At 36.3% G+C, this 21,253-nt stretch overlaps 1 protein-coding gene across 3 annotated transcripts in view; it reads left to right on the top strand.

Annotated features, from left to right (window-relative positions):
• The window catches only part of CMSS1 (cms1 ribosomal small subunit homolog), a 379,245-nt gene that overhangs the window by 88,931 nt on the left and 269,061 nt on the right, over positions 1-21,253 (top strand). The gene's annotated exons all lie outside the window — the stretch shown is intronic.

Raw genomic sequence — 21,253 nt, 5'->3', positions numbered from 1 at the left:
GGTCATATGGTAGCTCTATTTTTAGTTCCTTAAGGAGCCTCCATACTGTTCTCCATACTGGCTCTATCAATTTCCATTCCCACCAACAGTGCAAGAGGGTTCCCTTTTCTCCACACCCTCTCCAGCATTTATTATTGTAGATGTTTTGATGATGGCCATTCTGACTGGTGTGAGATGATACCTCATTGTAGTTTTGATTTGCATTTCTCTGATGATTCGTGATATTCAGCATCCTTTCATGTGTTTGTTGGCAATCTGTGTATCTTCTTTGGAGAAAGTCTATGTAGGTCTTCTGCCTATTTTTGGATTGGGTTGTTTGTTTTTTGATACTGAGCTGCATGAGCTGCTTGTATATTTCGGGTTTTTTTTTCTTTTATGTTTTTTTTTACGTCTTTATTGGTGTATAATTGCTTTACAATGGTGTGTTAGTTTCTGCTTTATAACAAAGTGAATCAGTTATACATATACATATGTTCCCATATCTCTTCCTTCTTGCATCTCCCTCCCTCCCACCCTCCCTATCCCACCCCTCCAGGTGGTCACAGAGCACCGAGCCGATCTCCCTGTGCTATGCGGCTGCTTCCCACTAGCTACCTACTTTACGTTTGGTAGTGTATATATGTCCATGCCTCTCTCTCGCTTTGTCACAGCTTACCCTTCCCCCCCCCCCATATCCTCAAGTCCATTCTCTAGTAGGTCTGTGTCTTTATTCCTGTCTTACCCCTAGGTTCTTCGTGACATTTTTTTTCTTAAATTCCATATATATGTGTTAGCATACGGTATTCATCTTTTTCTTTCTGACTTACTTCACTCTGTATGACAGACTCTAGGTCTATCCACCTCATTACAAATAGCTCAATTTCGTTTCTTTTTATGGCTGAGTAATATTCCATTGTATATATGTGCCACATCTTCTTTATCCATTCATCTGATGATGGACAGTTAGGTTGTTTCCATCTCCGGCTATTGTAAATAGAATTGCAATGAACATTTTGGTACATGACTCTTTGAATTATGGTTTTCTCAGGGTGTATGCCCAGTACTGGGATTGCTGGGTCATATGGTAATTCTATTTGTAGTTTTTTAAGGAACCTCCATACTGTTCTCCATAGTGGCTGTACCAATTCACATTCCCACCAGCAGTGCAAGAATGTTCCCTTTACTCCACACCCTCTCCAGCATTTATTATTTCTAGATTTTTTGATGATTGCCATTCTAACTGGTGTGAGATGATATCTCATTGTAGTTTTGATTTGCATTTCTCTAATGTTTAATGATGTTGAGCATTCTTTCAAGTGTTTGTTGGCAGTCTGTATATCTTCTTTGGAGAAATGTCTTTTTATATCTTCTGCCAATTTTTGGATTGGGTTGTTTGTTTTTTGTTATTGAGCTGCATGAGCTGCTTATAAATTTTGGAGATTAATCCTTTGTCAGTTGCTTCATTTGCAAGTATTTTCTCCCATTCTGAGGGTTGTCTTTTGGTCTTGTTTATAGTTTCCTTTGCTGTGCAAAAGCTTTGCAGTTTCATTAGGTCCCATTTGTTTAGTTTTGTTTTTATTTCCATTTCTCTAGGAGGTGGGTCAAAAAGGATCTTGCTGTACTTTATGTCATAGAGTGTCCTGCCTATGTTTTCCTCTCAGAGTTTTATAGTATCAGGCCTTACATTTAGGTCTTTAATCCATTTTGAGTTTATTTTTGTGTATGGTGGTAGAGAGTGTTCTAATTTCATTCTTTTACATGTAGCTGTCCAGTTTTCCCAGAAACACTTATTGAACAGGCTATCTTTTCTGAATTATGTATTCTTGCCCCCCTTTATCAAAAATAAGGTGACAAAATATGCGTAGGTTTGTCTCTGGGCTTCCCATCCTGTTCCATTGATCTGTATTTCTGTTTTTGTGCCTGTACCATATCGTCTTGATTACTGTAGTAGCTTTGTAGTATAGTCTGGAGTCCGGGAGCCTGATTCCTCCAGCTCCATTTTTCTTTCTCAAGATTGCTTTGGCTATTGGAGGTCTTTTGTGTTTCCATACAAATTGTGAAATTTTCTGTTCTAGTTCTGTGAAAAATGCCATTGGTAGTTTGATAGGGATTGTATTGAATCTGTAGATTGCTTTGGGTAGTAGAGTCATTTTCACACTGTTGAGTCTTCCAATCCAAGAACATAGTATGTGTCTCCATCTGTTTGTATCATCTTTAATTTCTTTCGTCAGTGTCTTATAGTTTTCTGCGTACAGGTCTTTTGCCTCCTTGGAAAAGTTTATTCCTAGGTATTTTATTCTTTTGGTTGCAATGGTAAATGCGAGTGTTTCCTTCATTTCTCTTCCAGAATTTTCATCCTTAGTGTATAGGAATGCAAGAAATTTCAGTGCATTAATTTTGTATCCTGCTACTTTACCAAATCCATTGATTAGCTCTAGTAGTTTTCTGGTAGCATCTTTAGGATTCTCTATTTATAGTGTCATGTCATCTGCAAACAGTTACAGCTTTACTTCTTCTTTTCCAATTTGGATTCCTTTTATTTCTTTTTCTTCTCTGATTTGTGTGGCTAAAACTTCCAAAACTATGTTGAATAATAGTGGTGAGAGTAGGCAGCCTTGTCTTGTTCCTGTTCTTAGAGGAAATGGTTTCATTTTTTCACCATTGAGAATGATGTTGGCTGTGGGTTTGTCATATACGGCCTTTATTATGTTGAGGTAGGTTCCCTCTATGCGTACTTTCCTGAAGGGTTTTTATCATAAATGGGTGCTGAATTTTGTCAAGAGCTTTTTCTGCATCTATTGAGATGATCATATGGTTTTTATCCTTCAATTTGTTAATGTGGTGTATCACATTGATTGATTTGCATATATTGAAGAATCCCTGCATTCTGGGGATAAACCCCACTTGACCATGGTGTATGATCCTTTTAATGTGCTGTTGGATTCTGTTTGCTATATTTTGTTGAGGATTTTTGCATCCCTGTTCATCAGTGATATTGGCCTGTAGTTTTCTTTCTTTGTGACATCTTTGTCTGGTTTTGGTATCAGGGTGATGGTGGCCTCATAGAATGGATTTGGGAGTGTTCCTCCCTCTGCTGTATTTTGGAAGATTTTGAGAAGGATAGGTGTTAGCTCTTCTCTAAATGTTTGATAGAATTCACCTGTGAAGCCACCTAGTCCTGAGCTTTTGTTTGTTGGAAGATTTTTAATCACAGTCTCAATTTCAATACTTGTTGTTGGTCTGTTTATATTTTCTATTTCTTCCTGGTTCAGTCTCAGAAGGTTGTGCATTTCTAAGAATTTGTCCATTTCTTCCAGGTTGTCCATTTTATTGGCATGTAGTTGCTTGTAGTAATCTCTCATGATCCGTTGTATTTCTGCAGTGTCAGTTGTTACTTCTCCTTTTTCATTTCTAATTCTATTGACTTGAGTCTTCTCCCTTTTTTTCTTGATGAGTCTGGCTAATGGTTTATCAATTTTGTTTATCTTCTCAAAGAACCAGCTTTTAGTTTTATTGATCTTTGGTATCGTTTTCTTCACTTCTTTTTCATTTATTTCTGATCTGATCTTCATGATTTCTTTCCTTCTGCTAACTTTCGGTTTTTTTTGTTCTTCTTTCTATAATTGCTTTAGGTGTGAGGTTAGGTTGTTTATTTGAGATGTTTGTTGTTTCTTGAGGTAGGATTGTATTGCTATAAACTTCCCTCTTAGAACTGCTTTGCTGCATCCCATAGATTTTGGGTCATCATGTTTTCATTGTCATTTGTTTCTATATATATTTTGATTTCTTCAGTGATCTCTTCGTTATTTAATAGTGTATTGTTTAGCCTCCATGTGTTTATATTTTTTACAGATTGTTTTCCTGTAATTGATATCTAGTCTCATAGCGTTGTGGTCTGAAAAGATACTTGATATGATATCAATTTTCTTAAATTTACCAAGGCCTGATTTGTGACCCAAGATATGATCTATCCTGAAGAATGTTGCATGAGCACTTGAGAAGAAAGTGTATTCTGTTGTTTTTGGATGGAATATCCTATAAATATCAATTACGTCCGTCTTGTTTAATGTATCATTTAAAGCTTGTGTTTCCTTATTTTCATTTTGGATGATCTGTTCATTGGTGAAAGTGGGGTGTTAAAGTCCCCTACTATGATTGTGTTACTGTTGATTTCTCCTTTTATGGCTGTTAGCATTTGCCTTATGTGTTGATGTGCTGTTACGTTTGGTGCATAAATATTTACAATTGTTATATCTTCTTGGATTGATCCCTTGATCATTATGTAGTGTCCTTCTTTGTCTTTTGTAATGGTCTTTATTTTAAAGTCTATTAAGTCTGATATGAGAATTACTACTCCAGCTTTCTTTTGATTTCCATTTGCATGGAATATCTTTTTCCATCCCCTTACTTTCAGTCTGTATGTGTCCCTAGGTCTGAAGTGGGTCTCTTGTAGACAGCATATATATGGGTCTTGTTTTTATATCCATTCAGCAAGTCTGTGTCTTTTTGTTGGACCATTTAATCCATTTACATTTAGTGTAGTTATCGATATGTATGTTCTTATTACCCTTTTCTTAATCGTTTTGGGTTTGTTATTGTAAGTCTTTTCCTTCTCTTGTGTTTCTTGCCTAGAGAAGTTCCTTTAACATTTGTTGTAATGCTGGTTTGGTGGTGCTGAGTTCTCTTAGCTTTTGCTCGTCTGTAAAGGTTTTAATTTCTCCATCAAATCTGAATGAGATCCTTGCTGGGTAGAGTAATCTTGGTTGTAGGTTTTTCCCTTTCATCACCTGACTCAGCAGTTCTGAATCAGCAGATTTGTTGTGCTGTATCACTTTCACCTTCCATAACATAGCCTGTGCAGCTGGCTATCTGATCATAATTGCTGACATAGTGTGACCATGACCTCATTTGACCTTTCAGCAAACAAGACCTTTCTGTCTGCTATATAGTAAGAAGAGGTTCACATGGTAAAAAAGATGGTATTTTCTTTTAAAAGCCGATGAATTGACATAGACAACTATGTGACAACTAGCTTCAGTCGGGTTTTCTTGACATATTAAAAGAACGTTTAAACCATGTTTGAGATGTCATTGTATTCCTATTTCCAAATGCCCCAATTGGAGATTCTGATTCAGGATATTTGGGTTTGGGCCCAGAAATCTGTATTTTTAAATAGTTCCCCTGGCAACTCTGATGATCACTTACTTAATTTGGGGAGCCACTGGCAGAGAAAGTTTAAGAGCTCTGATTCAGGAGTCAGTGAGACCTGAGTTCTGATACTTCTCTACAGTTACTTGCAATTGTAACTTTTGGAAAGTTATGTAATGTCCTTAAGCTTCACTTTGATTATCTGAATATTATGTGGACAATAGCAGTATCTACTTTAAAAGATTGTTATGAGGATTATATGAGATAATTCATCTCATATGCTTGGCACAGTGATGGTAAACATTCAGTAAAATACAACTATTGTTACTATTAATATTATCACTAATTATCAAGTTGTTTATAAAGAATTTTTCTTTGTATTGTTTTTGTATAGAATGTACAAAGTAGAATCTACTGTCTCTACAGAAAAAAGGATTCATGTTGTATCTGGATGTGTGTGGTCTTTCTCTTAATGGAGTTCTTAGTTTCAGGCATTTAATTAAAGGTCTATGTGGATCACTCTGACCCCAGTTCCTCTTCATGAATAATTTACCAATTATCTATTCTGTGCTTTTTTTTTTAATTATTGAGGGACTATTACTGCCTGTGTGTGTGTGTGTGTGTGTGTGTGTGTGTGTGTGTGTGTGTGTGTGTGTGTGTAAGGGGGTATTACAAAGAAATGATTTCCTGGAATGTTTAAGAACTGAATGTTCTGTTGAAGCATTTCTTACACAAGTAGATAGTTACTGTGTCAAAATTTAGGAGCTCGAAGTTGATGCTGTCAGTGAAAGAAATGCAGAGGGCCACCTGTTTCAAATTCTGGTCTCTGTTTATAAAATTCTCTATCTGGCCCAACATCAGAGAATGGAGCAGAGGTAATCTGACCTAGGGTTTGGTGGTGCTGCCTTCAAGATAAAGTGAGTTCTGGGTTATGTGTGTGTGTGTTTCGTATATCAATGGAGGAACCCTTGGAGCAGGAGGGAAGGACTAGGAGTAGTGAGAATCACAGCATCAAAAGGTTGTAGAGCCACTCCCTTGTACCTTAGTTATTTGTTATGAATTTACTCCCTAGGGTAACAGTGAATAATCAGAAGTTAAATGTTGGAGCAGAAACACTCTTTCATGGCAGGAGCAAGATTTCTTTTTAGGTAAAGCAGAAACTCTCCAGAACAAGAGAATGGGTGGATTCACCTGAAGAGTCTTCTTTGCATGAAGAAGTAATATTATGGCTAAAAATAGGATGTCAGAAGAGGAATATACTGTTGACCCTTGAATAATACAGCATTAGGGGCACCAACCCTCCACACAGTAAAAAAAAAAAAAAAAAAAAAATCCCTGTATAGGTTTATGGTCTGTGCTTTCTACACGTGGCTCGTGTGTTATATGCCTTTGATCTTTGTGGATTAAAAAGTCCATCACACTGAAAATTTTAGTTAACTCTTGTAATAACACTGTTGCTATCAGTTCTAGTTAATTTAGATAACTTTGACTTATATTTTGCCACATTTTGGTTCCATTTGCATTCAGCTGCCTATTGAATCCTCAGATTACATGGAGAGTAGGTGATGAGAGTCATGGTCTACAACTCTCACTTTAGTAAACCTTTCACAGTCAGAGTTCATTTATCACTGTCAACAAAGAGCTGTCGTCATCTGACCAGAACAGATGAGAAATTTCAGTTCTTGGGGTAAAACCTGTATTTAGAGCTGAAATTTTAACTAGAAATAAGGTTGATTACTTAACAGTTAAAGGCTTCATTTTGGGGTCAGATTATCTTCATTGCTCTTTCAAGCATTAGACATTCTTAGTTATCCAGAATCCATTGAATTCTTAATAGAGTTGGTTTATATGTAATTTCTACTCTTTGACTCATATGAACTTAAATCTTGTCTAAAAACCTATATGGATTTCAGAGGCTTAGAGAGGATTTAAAAGGCCATAATATTTTAAATAACTTCATCCAATGAGCATGTTTACCTAAATGTGTCATCAAACTTCTCAATTTTCTGGTTAGAAAACCGGTTTGGGACAGGCTGACTCACACTGTCAACTGATAGAATGCAAACACATTCAGAATTCTCCTGGCGAAACTAATGCAACAAAAACAGAGTTCTTTGAGCTTTTAGAGGTCAAGTGTTTCATTTCTCTAATAAATCTTCCTATCACTAAGAGCTTTCAAAATAAACAAATACATGTCTTTACAGTTGTTAGGTGCTAGGTGAGGTGGCATAGGCATACTACCGTATCCAGTACCTCTTTACCACTCTTAAAGGAAGTAATTCTTTAAATTTAATTTCTATTTTATATTGGGGTATAGTTTATTTACAGTGTGTTAGTTTCAGGTGTACAGCAAAGTGGTTCAGCTATACATATACAAACATCCATTCTTTTTCAGATTCCTTTCCCATATAGGTTATTACAGAATACTGAGTAGAGTTCCCTGTGCTATATAATAGGTCCCTGTTGATTATACATTTTATATATAGTAGTGTATATATGTTAATCCCAGCCTCCTAATTTATCCCTCTCCCCCACCTCTCCTCTTTGGTAACCATAAGTTTGTTTTTGAAGTCTGTGAGTCTGTTTGTAAATAAGTTCATTTGTATCATCTTTTTAACCTCTTTTTTTTTTTTTTTTTTTTTGTGGTACGTGGGCCTCTCACTGTTGTGGCCTCTCCCATTGCGGAGCACAGGCTCCGGACGCACAGGCCCAGCGGCTATGGCTCACGGGCCCAGCCGCTCCGCGGCATGTGGGATCCTCCCGGACCTGGGCACGAACCCGTGTCCCCTGCATCGGCAGGTGGACCCTCAACCACCGCGCCACCAGGGAAGCCCTGTATCATCTTTTTAGATTCCACATATAAGTGGTATCATATGATACTTGTCTTTCTCTGTCTGACTTACTTAGTATGATAATCTGTAGGTCCATCCACGTTGCTGCAAATGGCATTATTTCATTCTCTTTTATGGCTGAGTAATATTCCATTGTATATATGTACCACATCTTCTCTGTGCATTCCTCTGTTGATGGACGTTTAGGTTGCTTCCATGTCCTGGCTATTGTAAATAGTGCTGCAATGAACATTGGGGTGAATATATCTTTTCAAATTATGGTTTTCTCTGGGTATATGTCCAGTAGTGGGATTGCTGGGTCATATGGTAATTCTTTTTTTTTTCTCATTTTAAAAAAGTTCTTTTATTTTTTTATGTCTTTATTGGAGTATAACTGCTTTACAATGTTGTGTTAGCTTCTGCTATACAACAAAGTGAATCAGTTATATGTATACATATATCCCCATATTCATATGTTAATTCTATTTTTATTTTTTTAAGGAACCTCCATACTGTTCTCCATAGTGGCTATACCAGTTTACATTTCCACCAGCAGTGTAGGAAGGTTCCCTTTTCTCCACACCCTCTCCAGCATTTATTGTTTGTAGAGTTTTTGATGATGACCATTCTGACCAGTGTGAGGTGATACTTCATTGTAGTTTTGATTTGCATTTCTCTAATAACTAGCAATGTTGAGCATTTTTCATGTGCTTTTTGGCCATCTGTCTTCTTTGGAGAAATGTCTATTTAGATCTTCCACCCATTTTTTTGATTGGGTTATTTGTTTTTTTTGATATTGAGCTGCATGAGCTATTTGTATATTTTGGGAATTAATCCCTTGTCAGTTGCTTCATTTGCAAATATTTTCTCCCATGCTGTGGGTTGTCTTTTCATTTTGGTTATGGTTTCTAAAGGAAGTAATTTTTAAAGGTTATCTGGGAAATAGTAGTAGTTAGCCCTTGGATTGATAAAGAGTAATGCTCTGTAATTCAAAATATCCCCATATGTAAATAAACACTTCACTTGGTTTATATTTCACTTTTGATCCATAGATCTCAAATTCTTTGCCCAAATAGTTGCCCATATTTTTCTTCATTAGCCCTTGTGCAAGGAAAGTAGTAGGTAGGAAGGCTATTTCTGCCCATTTTGCAGATGGAAACATCAGCCCAGAACTCAAGTTAATTTTTTTTTTTATCAAATTTGCTCAAGAAAGTTGGGACCAAACTCAAAAGATGGCCAAAGACAGTGATATCCTCTAAGTAAGGTTAGCTAAATAGCTCTTTTCAAGGATGAAGAGATGGAGATTGGAATGTCTTCTTAGCAGAGCTCAGGGTACAGTCAAAATAAATAGACACCCTTGTTCCTTTCTCTGTTCCAGTTAGTTATATCTTTGTGCCGTTTATTCACATGTTGCTGTAATTAGCCAATTTTAGGCCAGGCAAAAGGGATTAGGTAGCATATTACACACCCACATCTCCTTTTTGGGATTTAGGTGGGAATGAGATTTATTTTTCCATTTAATGTAGCCAAATGAGCATGTACTTCTCCAAATCCATTTTGTTGTTAAGTCTTTATCAGGAAGTTGTACAGCAGTGGGTAACATGGAATCCATTTCTGAAGAGCCTTGCGCTCTTTGGTGTTTTGTTTATAGTAGTTTTCTGGGTGGTGTTGTTAATATTGTTATTACATATGTTCTTTCCAAATTTCACTCTGAACACACCTAACACAGTGCTTTGTGTATGTCATAGCTTCTCTGACTAATCACCCATGGCAGGTTGAGATTTTTCTGCATGACTGATTTCTTTTAGGCTCAGGATAAAGGGGAATTCTAGGGTAATGGCACATAGGGTCTGTATACCCTGGCCCTAAGCTACTCATCTTCAGCAGAGTTAATTCCACAAACTCCTCTTCTTCAGTCCTTTGTACCTGTGGGTGTGGTTTTCTGCCTGGAATACCATTTCTCCTCTTTGCCTGATAAGAATCCACATAGCCTTTAAGCTAACTGCTCCCTGCTGGTATGCTTTCCCATTCCCTCCATGCAGAACTAAGTAATCCATCCCTCAGATGGGATCCCTGAGCACTCTATACATGTTTCCATTGCAGCCCACAATTAATTACCTCATCCTACTTATGTTTTCTACTGCGGCCTCAAAGACAGCATCCATATCTTATTCTTTATCTTTTCCCTAGTTCCTAGTTCCATTCTTAGTGTTAGGTTAAATGAATGTCAAATGAATGAATGGATGGATGATAAATATCCTCATTGTCCCTCTTTTATTTTTCTTCCATATTAAACAAAAATGCTTTATCCTTTTTTTTTCCCCAGCAAATAATCATTTGCCATTGGTCACTTCCCTTTGGGATATCCCCATTAGCTTATTTTCAAGTCTTTGCCCTTTGGTTCATGAGTGTGATCTGGCATTAAAAGGTCTTCCTTGTAAAATTTTAAGAAAATAGCTAACCTATATCTCGTGAGAAATATCCATTATCATTAATAGTTTTGTAACTATCATATTGATCATTTAGATCAGTCAAGTTTTATCCATATGGACCCTTTCAGTTTTGTTGAGCCATAAAAAAGAATGAAGTGCTGATAGGTGTTACAACATGGGTGAACCTTGAAAACATTATGCTAAGTGAAAAAAGTCAGATACAAAAGGCTACATATTGTATGATTCCATTTTTATGAAATGTCCAGAATAGGCAATCCATAGAGACAGAAAGCAGATTAATGGTTTCCAGGGGGCAGGGAGGGGAAATGGAGAATGACCACTAACGGACACAGGGTTTCTTTTTATTGCCAAATAGTAGTCCATTGCATGGATATACCACAGTTTTGTTGATCATTCATCAGTTGATGGACATTTGAGTTGTTTCTGTTTTGGCTATTTTGAATAATACTGCTATGAACATTCATGTATAAGTTATTGTGTGGACATATGTTTTCCTTTCTCTTGGATATATACCTGGGAATGGAATTGCTGGTCTTATGCTAATGTTATATTTGACTGTTTGAGGAACTGACAGACTGCTTTCCAGAGCAACTTCACCATTTTACATTCCTACTCAGCAGTGTGTGAGAGTTCCAATTTCCCTACATCCGCACTAACACTTGTTATGATCTGTCTTTTTTATTATAGTCATTTTAGTGGGTGTAAAGTAATATCTCATAGTTTTGATTTCCACTTCCCTGATGGCTAATGATACTGAGCATCTTTTCCTGTGCTTATCACCCATTTGTATATGTTCTTTGGAGAACTGTCATTTTAGATCCTGTGCCAATTTTTAATTGGATTTTTTATCTTTTATTGTTGATTTGTAAGTGACTTTTATGTATTCTGGATACAAACCCTTTATCAGATGTAGGATTTGTAGATATTTTCAATCATTCTGTGGGCTGACTTTTCACTTTCTTGATGGTGTCCTTTGATGATGAAACATTTTTAATTTTGATGATGTTTATCAAGTTTATTTCTTTTTGTTGCTTGTGCTTTTGGTGTCGTATATAAGAGACCATTGCCTAATCAATGTCATGAAGATTTATGCCTTTGTTTTCTTCTAACAGGTTTATCATTTTAGGCCTTATATTTAGTTAGCTCTTTGATCCATTTTGAGTTAAATTTTGGATGTAGTGTAAGGTATAGGATCCAACTTTATTCTTTTTGCTTGTGAATATTCCATTGTCCTAGCACTACTTTTTGAAAAGACTGTTCTTCCCCCCATTGAATTGCCTTGGCACACTTGGTGAAAATCAGTTGACCAGCAACATGATAATTTATTTCTGTACTCTTAATTCTATCCCATTTATCTATTTCCACATCCTTTTGCCAGTACCATACTGTCTTGATTAATGTAGCTTTGTAGCAAGTTTTGAAACTGGGAAGTATCAAACATTCAACTTTGTTCTGCTTTTTCAAGACTGTTTTGGTTATTCTGAGCACTGTGAATTTCCATGTGAATTAGGATCAGCATATCAATTTCTGCAAAGAAGTCATCTGAGATTTTAATAAGGATTGTGCTGAATCTCTAGATCAATTTGGGGAGTATTGCAGCTTAAAAATATTAAGTCTTTTGATCCATGAACATGGGATGTCTTGCCATTTATTTAGTTTTTTTTTAACTTCTGTCAACATTGTTTTGTAGTTTTCAGAGTATATCTTGTACTTCTTTTGTTTAACTTATTCTCAAATATCTATTTCTTTTTGATGCTCTCATAAATTGAATTGTTTTCTTAATTTCATTTTTGGTTTGCTCACTGCTACTGTGTAGAAATACAATTGATTTTTGTATATTGATCTATCTTGTATCCTGCAACCTTGCTGAGCTTATTAGTTCTAGTAGTTTTCTCAGTGGATTTCTTAGGATTTGTTACTGCTATTATTATCATTGTATTAGTTTAACTTACAAAGTAAAAATGTTCTGAGATTGTTCATGTTTCCTAAAAGGCAAAACATTGATTTTATTTGATCTGTGCCTAGATCTAAGTTTTTATGATGATCTTGTGTGCTACTTTATATGTATATATCATCTATCATAGTTTTATATTTTGAAGAGAAACTTTATTCCACCTATAAGCTGTATTAGCATATATTAAAACTATTATCTGTTGAGATTTATACTCTTTTTTAAAATCCATTTAATGGAAAGAAATAGATGAACATTTATATGATTAATTGATTTTAAATGGAGAGTTAAAAGCAATTCAATGGGGAAAATATCAACAAATGTTGCAGTAACAACTAGATGGCCATAAGGAAAAGGATGTGAACCTCAAACCCTATCTCACATGAAATAAAAATTTATTTGAGACCGAAACATAAAAGTTAAAACTATAAAACTTCCAGAAGAAAGCATAACTACTATGATGCAATACCAAAAACACAATCAACCTAATTATAAAGAAAAAAAAAAGTGTTAAAGACTTCACATTTCACAAAGGATGATCTATAAACACCATTAATTTCATCAAAGAAAGTGCTCAATATTTTGTCATCCAGGATACGTGAATTAAAATCACAAAGAAATGAGATTTATAGTCTTACTGTAAAATTTAGAGTAGTTTAGAAAAGAAAAAAAATTATCTGTATCATTTTCTCTGAAAGAAAAAAGTGGCCAGAGATGGCAATGGGTCACAGGTTCATAATAGTTTTATCTCTTATTTTGCTTTATTTCTGATTCCCCAGAAAATTTCTAGGGACAATTTGGAGTTCATGAATCATGTCCTATTCCCCTCAATGGCAGTGCACTATCCAAATAAGTATCATCCCTTGTGTTTGGGGCAGCATAAAGAAAGTATATGCAGGCTTTGCTTTTAGAATTCTGTTACCTTTGATTCTTCTGTGGTCACTTTGTTCACTTCATCAGGTGACTACTGCAGATAAGTACAAATTTCGTTTGAACTGCCAGAGCTGCTGCTATTGCATCAGATCCCTGCTTCTGTAGCTTTTACAGCTCTGTCCTGCTAGGAGATCTGAAGGACTCTCAGGGAAGGTGCTAACAAGTACATGAGTGGGGTCTGTGGACCTCACTCTGGAAGTGTTATCTCAGTGCTGTCCCCTACCTCCATCCCCACTACAGTCTCTGTGTTGTCTTTAGGGTCCTACACAAAGGCTTCTTTTCTTGTGGGTTTTAGTTCTTCATTATGCAAAAAACACAAAGTTACCAATGAGTAACTTGTTTCTGAAAGAAACTTGGAATTAACATGCATCTGAAGTTACTGAGAGTCAATTCACTGGACAATGTTTAGTAGCAAATACAACAAAAACAGAATACAATCTGAAACCCATACATGGAGCATGGCCAAATGAACTGCATCTCTAAAACGAAATAGTATGCAGCCACTTTTTTTTATATAAGGTAGGAAGTTCTCCTTTACAAATTGCTGGTATATGCTTACAGTAAATTTTTAGAAATATATACAGAAAACTATTAACTACAGTTTACTTTTGGAGAGTAGGAAGTGAGGTAAAGTCAAAGGAAGGTGTTAATTTTCATTTTATACTTTTCTGTTCATTTAAATTTTCTAACTATTTTCTTGTGTTATTATTTGTTCACTTGTTTTTTAATTATTTCAAACACATATAAAAGTAGAGATGATAGTATAATGAACCCCTATGGGTCCCTCTTACAGCTTCAATAATTATCAACTCTTGGCCAGTCTTGTTTCTTCTGTACCACCCTACTGAAGGGTAGCAGACTATGCCACCCCAAAATGTCTCTTTAGCATAAGAATTATTTTGAGCTGATTATTTTGATAATCAGCAGATACAGGAGAAGTTCTGAAAACAAGAGTAGAGTTACTCTTTTTAAGGGAAATTTACTTTTATGAAGGAAATCTCTATTTGTAAGGGTGTCTCCCTCTCAGTACCAGAAAGAGAAGGATGACTAAATCACAAGAGAATCTTATCAGCAGAGAAGGCACCGACTTAAATCTGCCTACCAATCTTACCCTTGCTTTTCCTGGTAACTTCCCATAACTGGCTACCCCCTTCCCCACTCCTCTTCATTCTTTTGTCTTTAGTTGAAGATGGTATCAGTATTTAAGGTTGTGGTTTAAGTCATCTCATAGAGTTAATGGTTTTCCCCGAGTATATCCCATATATACATGAGTTATACATGTTAATAAACTTCTGTTTGGTTTTCTCTTATTAACCTGTCTTTCTTTGTTGTTTTTTAACATCTTTATTGGAGTATAATTGCTTTACAATGGTGTGTTAGTTTCCGCTGTATAACAAAGTGAATCAGCTATACATATACATATATCCCCATGTCTCCTCCCTCATGCAGTCTCCTTCCCACCCTCCCTATCCCACCTCCCTAGGTGGTCACAAGGCACTGAGCTGATCTCCCTGTGCTATGTGGCTGCTTTCCACTAGCTATTGGTCTTACATTTGGTAGCGTACATATGTCCATTGCCACTCTCTCGCTTCGTCCCAGTTTACCCTTTCCCCGGCTCATGTCCTCAAGTCAATTCTCTGTGTCTGCGTCTTTATTCCTGTCCTGCCCCTAGGTTCTTCAGAACATTTTTTTTTTTTTTTTTTAGATTCCATATATATGTGTGAGCATACGGTATTGGTTTTTCTCTTTCTGACTTACTTCACTCTGTATGACAGTCTCTAGGTCCATCCACCTCACTACAAATAACTCAATTTCGTTTCTTTTTATGGCTGAGTAATATGCCATTGTATATATGTGCCACATCTTCTTTATCCATTCATCTGTTGATGGACACTTAGGTTGCTTCCATGTCCTGGCTGTTGTAAATAGAGCTGGAATGAACATTGTGGTACATGACTCTTTTTGAAGTATGGTTTTCTCAGGGTACATGCCCAGTAATGGGATTGCTGGGTCATATGGTAGTTCTATTTTTAGTTTCTTAAGGAACGACCATACTGTTCTCCAGTGGCTGTATCAATTTACATTCCCACCAACAGTGCAAAAGGGTTCCCTTTTCTCCACACCCTCTCCAGCATTTATTGTTTGTAGATTTTTTGATGATGGCCATTCTGACTGGTGTGAGGTGATACCTCATTGTAGTTTTGATGTGCATTTCTCTGATGATTCGTGATGTTCAGCATCCTTTCATGTGTTTGTTGGCAATCTGTATATCTTCTTTGGAGAAATGTCTATGTAGGTCTTCTCCCCATTTTTGGATTGGGTTGTTTGTTTTTTTGATATTGAGCTGCATGAGCTGCTTGTATATTTTGGAGATTAATCCTTTGTCAGTTGCTTCATTAGCAAATACTTTCTCCCATTCTGAGGGTTGTCTTTTTGTCTTGTTTATGGTTTCCTTTGCTGTGCAAAAGCTTTTAAGTTTCATAGGTCCCATTTGTTTATTTTTGTTTTTATTTCCACTTCTCTAGGAGGTGGGTCAAAAAGGATCTTGCTGTGCTTTATGCCATAGAGTGTCCTGCCTATGTTTTCCTCTCAGAGTTTTATAGTATCAGGCCTTACATTTAGGTCTTTAATCCATTTTGAGTTTATTTTTGTGTATGGTGATAGGGAGTGTTCTAATTTCATTCTTTTACATGTAGCTGTCCAGTTTTCCCAGCACCACTTATTGAAGAGGCTATCTTTTCTGAATTATATATTCTTGCCTCTTTTATCAAAAATAAGGTGACAATATGTGTGTAGGTTTATCTCTGGGCTTTCTATCCTGTTCCATTGATCTATATTTCTGTCTTTGTGCCAGTGTGACAGTACCATACTGTCTTGATTACTGTAGCTTTGTAGTGTAGTCTGAAGTCTGGGAGCCCAATTCCTCCAGCTCCATTTTGCTTTCTCAACATTGCTTTGGTTATTTGGGGTCTTTTGTGTTTCCACACAAATTGTGAAAGATTTTGTTCTAGTTCTGTGAAAAATGCCATTGGTAATAGGGATTGCTTTGAATCTGTACAGTGCTTTGGGTTTTATAGTCATTTTCACAATTGATTCTTCCAATCCAAGAACATGGTATATCTCTCCATCTGTTTGTATCATCTTTAATTTATTTCATCAGTGTCTTATAGTTTTTTGCATACAGGTCTTTTGCCTCCTTAGGAAGGTTTATTCCTAGGTATTTTATTCTTTTTGTTGCAGTGGTAAATGGGAGTGTTTCCTTAATTTCTCTTTCAAATTTTTCATCCTTAGTGTATAAGAATGCAAGAGATTTCTGTGCATTAATTTTGTATCCAGCTACTTTACCAAATCCATTGATTAGCTCTAGTAGTTCCTGGTAGCATCTTTAGGATTCTCTATATATAGTGTCATATCATCTGCAAACAGTGACAGTTTTACGTCTTCTTTTCCGATTTGAATTCCGTTTATTTCTTTTTCTTCTCTGATTGCTGTGGCTAAAACTTCCAAAACTATGTTGAATAATAGTGGTGAGAGTGGACAGCCTTGTCTCATTCATGATCTTAGTGGAAATGGTTTCACTTTTTCACCATTGAGAATGATGTTGGCTGTGGGTTTGTCATATATGGCCTTTATCATGTTGAGGTATGTTCCCTCTATTACTACTTTCTGGAGGGTTTTTTATCATAAATCAGTGTTGAATTTTGTTGAAAGCTTTTTATGCATCTATTGAGATGATCATATGGTTTTTCTCCTTCAGTTTGTTAATATGGTGTATCACATTGATTGATTTGTGTATATTGAAGAATCTTTGCATTCCTGGGTTAAACCCCACTTGATCATGGTGTATGATCCTTTTAATGTGCTGTTGGATTCTGTTTGCTAGTATTTTGTTAAGGATATTTGCATCCATGTTCATCAGTGATATCGGCCTGTAGTATTCTTTCTATGTGACATCTTTGTCTGGTTTTGGTATCAGGGTGGTGGTGGCCTCGAGAATGAGTTTGGGAGTATTCCTCGCTCTGCTAAATTATGAAAGAGTTTCAGAATGATAAGTGTTAGCTCTTCTCTAAATGTTTGATAGAATTTCCCTGTGAAGTCATATGGTCCTGGGCTTTTGTTTTTTGGAAGGTATTTAATCACAGTTTCAATTTCAGTGCTTGTGATTGGTCTGCTTATATTTTCTGTTTTTTCCTGGTTCAATCTTGGAGGGCTGTGCTTTTCTAAGAATTTGTCCATTTCTTCCAGGTTGTCCATTTTATTGGCATATAGTTGCTTGTAGTAATCTCTCATGATCCTTTGTATTTCTGCAGTGTCACTTGTTACTTCCCCTTTTTCATTTCTACTTCTGTTGATTTGAGTCTTCTCCCTTTTTTGCTTGATGAGCAATGGTTTGATAATGGTTTATCAATTTTGTTTATCTTCTCAAAGAACCAGCTTTTAGATTTATTGATCTTTGCTACTGTTTCCTTCATTTCTTTTTCATTTATTTCTGATCTGATCTTTATGATTTTGATTTCTTTATGATTTCTCTCCTTCTGCTAACTTTGGGGTTTTTTTTGTTGTTCTTCTTCTTTCTCTAATTGCTTTAGGTGTAAGGTTAGTTTGTTTATTTGAGATATTTCTTGTTTCTTGAGGTAGGATTTTATTGCTATAAACTTCCCTCTTAGAACTGCTTTTGCTGCATCACATAGGCTTTGGATCATCGTGTTTTCATTGTCATTTCCAGATATTTTTTGATTTCCTCTTGATTTCTTCAGTGATCTCTTGGTTATTTAGTAGTGTATTGTTTAGCCTCCATGTGTTTGTATTTTTTACAGATTTTTTTTCCTGTAATTGATATCTAGTCTCATAGCATTGTGGTCAGAAAAGATACTTGATACGATTTCAGTTTTCTTAAATCTACCAAGGCTTGATTTTTGACCCAAAATATGATCTATCCTGAAGAATGTTACATGAGCACTTGAGAAGAAAGTGTATTCTGTTGTTTTTGGATGGAATGTCCTATAAATATCAATTACGTCCGTCTTGTTTAGTGTATCATTTAAAGCTTGTGTTTCCTTATTTATTTTCCTTTTGGATGATCTGTCCATTGGTGAAAGTGGGGTGTTAAAATCCCCTACTATGATTGTGTTACTGTCGATTTCCCATTTTATGGCTGTTAGCATTTGCCTTATGTGTTGAGGTGCTCCTATGTTGTGTGCATAAATATTTACAATTGTTATATCTTCTTGGATTGATCCCTTGATCATTATGTAGTGTGCTTCTTTGTCTTTTGTAATGGTCTTTATTTTAAAGTCTATTAAGTCTGATATGAGAATTGCTACTCCAGCTTTCTTCTGATTTCTATTTGCATGGAATATCTTTTTCCATCCCCTTACTTTCAGTCTGTATGTGTCCCTAGGTCTGAAGTGGGTCTCTTTTAGACAGCATATATACGGGTCTTGTTTTTGTATCCATTCAGCAAGTCTGTGTCTTTTTGTTGGACCATTTAATCCATTTACATTTAGCGTAGTTATTGATATGTATGTTCTTATTACCCTTTTCTTAATCATTTTGGGTTTGTTATTGTAAGTCTTTTCCTTCTCTTGTGTTTCTTGCCTAGAGAAGTTCCTTTAACATTTGTTGTAATGCTGGTTTGGTGGTGCTGAGTTCTCTTAGCTTTTGCTCGTCTGTAAAGGTTTTAATTTCTCCGTCGAATCTGAATGAGATCCTTGCTGGGTAGAGTAATCTTGGTTTCCCTTTCATCACTTTAAATATGTCACTTCCTTCCACTCCCTGCCACTCCCTTGTGGCTTGCAGTGTTGCTGCTGAAAGATCAGCTGTTAACCTTATGGGGATTCCCTTGTATGTTATTTGTTGTTTTTCCCTTGCTGCTTTTAAATTTTTTCTTTGTGTTTAATTTTTGATAGTTTGATTAATATGTGTCTTGGTGTGTTTCTCCTTGGATTTATCCTGTATGGGGCTCTCTGGGCTTCCTGGACTTGACTATTCCTTACCCATATTAGGGATTTTTTCAACTATAATCTCTTCAAATATTTTTTTAGTCCCTTCTTTTTCTCTTCTTCTTCTGGGACCCCTGTAACTCCAATTTTGGTGTATTTAATGTTGTCCCAGAGGTCTCTGAGAGTGTCCTCAAGTCTTTTCATTCTTTTTTCTTTATCCTGCTCTGTGGTAGTTATTTCCACTATTTTGTCTTCCAGGTCACTTATCCATTCTTCTGCCTCAGTTTTTCTGCTACTGATTCCTTCTAGAGAATTCTTAATTTCATTTATTGTGTTGTTCATCATTGTTTGTTTGCTCTTTAGTTCTTCTAGGTCCTTGTTAAACGTTTCTTGTATTTTCTCCATTCTCATTCCAAGATTTTGGATCATCTTTACTATCATTATTCTGAATTCTTTTTCAGGTAGACTGCCTATTCCCTCTTCATTTGTTTGGTCTGATGGGTTTTTAGCTTGCTCCTTCAACTGCTGTGTGTTTCTCTGTCTTCTCATTTTGCTTAACTTACTGTGTTTGGGGTCTCCTTTTCTCAGGCTGCAGGTTCGTAGTTCCCATTGTTTTTGGTGTCTGCTCCCAGTGGGTAAGATTGGTTCAGTGGGTTGTGTAGGCCTCCTAGTGGCAGGGACTGGTGCCGTGTTTTGGTGGATGAGGCTGGATCTTTTCTTTCTGCTGGGCAGCATTGCATCTGGTGCTGTGTTTTGGGGTGTCTGTGACCTTATTATGATTTGAGGCAGCCTCTCTGCTAATGGGTGGGGTTGTGTTCCTGTCTTGCTAGTTTTTTGGCATAGGGTGTCCAGCACTGTAGCTTGCTGGTTGTTGAGTGGAGCTGAGTCATAGCATTAGGATGGAGATCTCTGGCAGGGCTTTCGCCGTTTGATATTACATGGGGCCGGGTGGTCTCTGGTGGAACAATGTCCTGAACTTGGCTCTCCCACCTTAGAGGCTCAGGCCTGACACCCGGCCAGAGCACCAAGTCCCTGTCAGCCACACATCCAGGTATGCAGGGAGTTTCTTGCCTTGGGAAGAAACTCCTTTGGAAGTCTGAGGTCTTCTGCCAGTGTTCAGTAGGTGTTCTGTTGGAGTTGTTCCACATGTAGATGTAATTTTGATGTATTTGTGGGGAGGAAGGTGATCTCCATGTCTTACTCCTCTGCCATCTTGAAGGCGCCTCTAACCTGTCTTTTATTTCAGTGGTCTTAGTGAAGAACTCAAAAGGGTAGAGGGGGAATTACTTTTCCTTCCCTATACTATGCTCCCCAATCTGGATTATTTTGAAGCAAATCCCAAACATCCTATTATTTCATTTTTTAATATTCTCAGAATATATCTCTAAAAGATAAGGTTTTGTTTTAAAATATACATCACAATACGATTAACATACCCAAACATGAGGAATAATTCTTTCATATTGTGAAATATCACAGTGTCCAAATTTCCCTGATTTTCATATTTTCTGTCTATCTCTCTTTTTGTCTCTTACAGTGTCTTCAAATCAAGATTCAAATAAGATCATGCTTTGCACTTTATGGAAATGTTTAAATTCCTTTAGCTTAAAATTTCCCCTCTATATTTCCCCTGTACGTTGTTCGTTAATGAAAGCAAGTTGTTTGTTATACAGAATTCTCATAATATTGATTTTGCTGGTTGCACCTTTGTTGTCATTTTATTATTTTGTTTTGTTTTCAAATGTGTGAGATATACATATATATATATATATACACACACACACAGAACTTGACGAAATTTAATGTTTTTATATTAATTCAGTAGTGTGACATATATATGTCAGTATAAAAACATTTAGAAGCAGTAACAAAGAATAACACATTTTTATTTTTGCCATCAAAAAGCAGGGAACCTTATTTACAAAACAAACAAACTCACAGACAGAGAACAAACTTATAGTTACCAAAGGGGAAGGGGGAGAGGGATAAATTAGGAGTTTAGGATTAGTAGATACA

This window comes from Stenella coeruleoalba, assembly GCF_951394435.1.
Source record: "Stenella coeruleoalba genome assembly, chromosome: 5".
NCBI lineage: Eukaryota > Metazoa > Chordata > Mammalia > Artiodactyla > Delphinidae > Stenella > Stenella coeruleoalba.
This window is presented reverse-complemented; position numbering and strand designations above follow the sequence as displayed.